This window comes from Strongylocentrotus purpuratus, unplaced genomic scaffold, assembly GCF_000002235.5.
Source record: "Strongylocentrotus purpuratus isolate Spur 01 unplaced genomic scaffold, Spur_5.0 spur5_scaffold_16, whole genome shotgun sequence".
In the NCBI taxonomy this organism is placed as follows: Eukaryota; Metazoa; Echinodermata; class Echinoidea; order Camarodonta; family Strongylocentrotidae; genus Strongylocentrotus; species Strongylocentrotus purpuratus.
Genome location: NW_022145601.1, coordinates 13,957,971 through 13,962,568, shown reverse-complemented (window position 1 = coordinate 13,962,568; position 4,598 = coordinate 13,957,971). Strand labels below are relative to the sequence as shown.

General features: G+C 38.8%; 1 pseudogene; it reads left to right on the top strand.

Moving 5' to 3' along the window:
• Positions 1–1,442: 1,442 nt before the first annotated feature.
• LOC115924517 lies at positions 1,443–3,400 on the top strand (annotated as a pseudogene).
• The last annotated feature ends 1,198 nt before the right edge of the window (positions 3,401–4,598 follow it).

Below are 4,598 nucleotides of genomic sequence, written 5' to 3'. Positions count from 1 at the left end.
TGGTGTTCTACAGTTCTATTAGGTTCTCTTTATCAAGATCCTTTACCATAAATAATTGTAAATGTATAACTTTCGGATATTTGTAGAATTATCCGCTCTCTACTTAGAATGATTGTTAGCGGAGAAAACATTAATACAGGCTTCCGGGTGGTGATCAATTAATTTGTTTATTTCTGATGAATTTATTTTCACAAATGCTCCTTTAAACCTGTATTAGGCCCTCATAACTCAATAATGAGTTTCTCGTCGCATTTTTTGAGGTCATAATGAGGCGACTATTTCATTATTCATTATTTGCAAGATTCCTGTATTTTAACCTTTTTACGAACACTTATAATAATTAACTTGTGGTGGTTCAACTTGTGTATTTCCAGTTTGTTAACTTTAATGCGAGTATATCTTGCCTATTTTCATTGATAAACAAACATCAAATACTGTACAAATAACCCACACATATACATGCTATAAATCCAAATAGAACAGTAATTTAATAGTAACTAGTGTGACAAACCTTTCTACCATAATTTACACAATTTGTAAGTATTACTACTAGTTCCAAGATATACATGATGTACATGTAGCATACATGTACACACGACTTGAAAACTTAAAACATTTTGTGTTTTGTTTATATATAAATGGTTGCTTTCATTTTCCCAATTTCTTTATTCTTTCTCAAATTTTGATATTTAGGGGCTTTTGTTTTATAGGTAAATATCATGGTAAGATTCGTACATGATGAAGTCATTGAACACTGGTACATGGTATCATTATATCATCTATAACAAAATTAGAAAATGATCATAAATAAATAAAAAGTTGTAGTTATGTTGTGTTTGATTTGAGACCATTCAGTTTGTGACATCCAGCTGAGGAGGTCCCGGAGTCTCGGAAACAACCAGGGTCTCAAATAATGCAAGAAAGGGACCGAAACTGTACCGAGGAAGTAAAAGCTAGTAAATGCTGCAGTTATTGCGCAACCTTTTTTATATGCACGAACCATGATTTTACTGCTGCAAGTCATTGGCCGTAATGTTCGTAGATGGGGAGAAATGTTCCTTCATCATCTACATGTGCGATGGCCCAGGACATTGCCATCATCCTATACCCTACTATAAGCTCTAGCTCTAATGCTGATAATAATATTTTCTTTGGATTTTTCTATAATCAAGTGCACTCTGGTTTTACAAGTGATCAGGTGAATATTATTGGTTTCTTTAAATCTACCACTACCAAGTACTTGTATGAAAATGATAAAATCGTCTTTGCAGTTGAAGCCTAGTATATAATTTTATAAATTCTTAAACTTATTTGTAACAGTTAGTTGAATTCAATTGAAAATACGATTCGAATTTAAATTAGCATGATTCTCTACTCATTCCTCTTAACAACCCTTGTCTAGTTCTGGGAGGTGATCTCTGATGAACACGGCATTGACTCGACCGGTACTTACTAAAGCGACTCTGATCTCCAGCTCGAGCGTATCAACGTCTACTACAACGAGGCGGCAGGAGGACAATACGTCCCAAGAGCGATTCTTCTCGACCTCGAGCCAGGCACTATGGACTCGGTCCATTCTGATCCATTTGGTCAAATCTTCAGACCAGACAACTTCATCTTTGGCCAGAGCGGAGCAGAGAACAACTGGGCCAAGGGACACTTCACAGAAGGCGCTGAACTTATTCATTCTGTGATGGACGTTGTGCGAAAGGAGGCCGAGGGATGTGACTGTATTCAGGTTGGTTTAAAAAACTTGAGTGATTGTTTCGATCATAGTAATACATCCTTCACGAAGCATTACAAAACAACCTTCACTATATAAAGCATTATAATTTTGTTCTGATGCCTGAGTTGTGCAGTTGACTTTGAAAGTGTTTTAGGGCAATGCTTGTAATTATGTGTCCGTATATTTCGAATTGCTATTATGAATTTGTCGTCTAGCGACTGAATTAACAACAGTTCATCTCTTTGTTACAAATACTAGAATCTCTTATTTAATCCCTTGATTCGGATAATTTTGTCTGGTTTATGTTTCCTCATTATTTCTTTTTCAAATCATTCATTTAATATTTAATACTAGTTATTGGGGGTAGAGGCTCTCTGGCTTTTGTGATTCTTATTCAGATGTTGCATATTTCTTATAGTACCTACAATAATTATGCTCCAAAGCTTTTTGATAAATGTCGTTTCTTTTGAAATTAATAGACATTTTAAAATATTAACAGAAAGAAGCCACGAAACGATTTCAATATTTGTATTTTCTTTGATTAGGAAAGATATTGAAATTACTGCATTCAAGTTATTGTTTCCCTTTGCTGAATATTTCCATTTCCTATTCAATTATTATTTCAAGAATAGGTCACTCGGAACCGAATGCCTAAGAGTCTGGCTTAAACATGCGTGACCATTTATTTAATGTGTCTATGTCCACAGGGGTTCCAGCTTACGCATTCTATGGGAAATGGAACTGGCTCTGGTGTGGAAAACCTCCTGATCACCAAGATCCGTGAAGAATACCCTGATCGGATCATGACGTCCTTCAGCGTTGTTCCTTCGCCAAAGGTTTCAGACACCGTCGTCGAACCTTACAACCTTCCGTCCACCAACTGGTCGAGAATACCGATGAGGCGTTCTGCATCGACAATGAAGCACTCTACGTCATCTGCTTCGAAACCCTAAAGCTTACGACTCCGACCTACGGTGACCTAAATCATCTCGTGTATGCAACCATGAGTGGCGTCACAACTTGTCTCAGGTTTCCTGGTTAGCTGAACGCAGATCTTCGTAAGCTGGCTGTCAATATGGTGCCGTTTCCCCGTCTTCCCTTCTTCATGCCTGGATTTGCTCCTCTGACAAGCCGTGGTAGTCAACAATACAGGGCCACATCTGTTGCCGAGCTAACACAGCAGATGATTGATTCTAAGAACATGATGGCAGCCTGCGATCCTCGCCACGGCCGCTACCTCACAGTTGCCGCAATCTTCCGTGGTCGTATGTCCATGAAGGAGTTTGACGAACATAATATGCTCAACTACAGAACAAGAACACCAGCTACTTCGTCGAATTGATCCCGAATAATGCCAAGATTGCTGTCTGTGGCATCCCTCCCCGAGGTCTCAAAATGGCTGCCACCTTCATCGGCAACAGCACCGCCATCCATGGCCTCTTTAAACGCATCTCTGAGCAGTTCTCCGTCATGTTCAGACGAAAGGCCTTCCTTCATTAGTACACTGGTGGAGGTATGGGCGAGATGGAGTTCACTGAAGCTGAGAGCAACATGAACGACTTGGTGTCCGAGTACCAGCAGTACCAGGACGCAACTGTCAAAGAGGAGGATTTCGATGATGAAGAGGAAGAAGAAGACAATAAGATGCCTCGTAAATCTCTGTGAAGTCGCTTAACTTGATTCTTAACTGGGAACGATTGATAGGAACATCATAATTGTAGATCTTGTCAGTTATTTAACAAGATATGATGATAGAAAAGGATTTCTGAAATGATATGCGCCCATCCTATCCCTCCCGTTTGTTCAATCCCCCCCCCCCCCCACCTCTCTCTCTTTCTCTCTCAATGCACGTCCGTCTCTGTGTGTCTTTCTGTATGTATGTCCCTCTCTTTCTCATTCTCCCTCTCAGACAGATCTCTCTCTCTCTCTCTCTCTCTCTCAATGTATGTCTCTCTCTCTCTCTGTGTCTATGTGTGTGTGTGTGTCCCTCTCTTTCTCATCCTCCCTTTCAAACAGATCTCTCGTTCTCTCCCCTGTTCTGTATATCACCTTCCTTCATTTTACGAACGATGTAAGTTTTCTTTTAAGCCACCCAAACTATTTCCACTAATCTTGTTTGATATGCCCCCTGTTCTTTTTCTGCTCCCCTCCTTCTCAACCTTGATTCTTCCTCTTTTTCTCTGACTGGACTGTTTCCTTCATCTGCCACTTGGTGCAAGTCAAGTGTATTTCTCTTTCTATCGTGCTCTTTGAGTAAAGTTCTCAAGGTATCTGTTAGCAGAAATCTGCAGGTTCTTTTTGTTCTTTGAGGTCAGGATTTAAGAGCTAGAATTAGATATCATCATGTCATTTTGCACCATTTGCAATTAAAGCTGAGTGATTTTAGTTATTCAATTCATTAAAGAAATGAAAAAAGTTGGTCATTATCATTCAATAACAATATCTTTATTAATCGATTAATGAAACATTTTACAGTGAATGAAACTATATATAAATGACATAATAAACATGATGAAGAAAAAGATGAACATTCAATTAATCAGGTATGGAAGAAAGTTCGATAAATATATACATGTATGCTTGCTTATAAAGACTACGAATAAGAATAAATGACATTGTGACAGTACAAAAGAGTGGAAATGAGACAGACAAATATAAAACAGAGAGATAGAGAGGGGGAGGGGGAGAGAGAGAGGGGGAGGGAGAGAGGGGGAGATAGAGAGAGGGGGAGGGGGAGAGAGGGGAAAGAGATGTAGGTTAATTTATGGATAATGTCCATTTAATTTCTGATAAAAAGTAAGAACTTTTGGGGCTTAAAATACATCATCGGGGATCTCAATTTTGTTTTCCTTTCTCAACTTTGGGAGGGGGA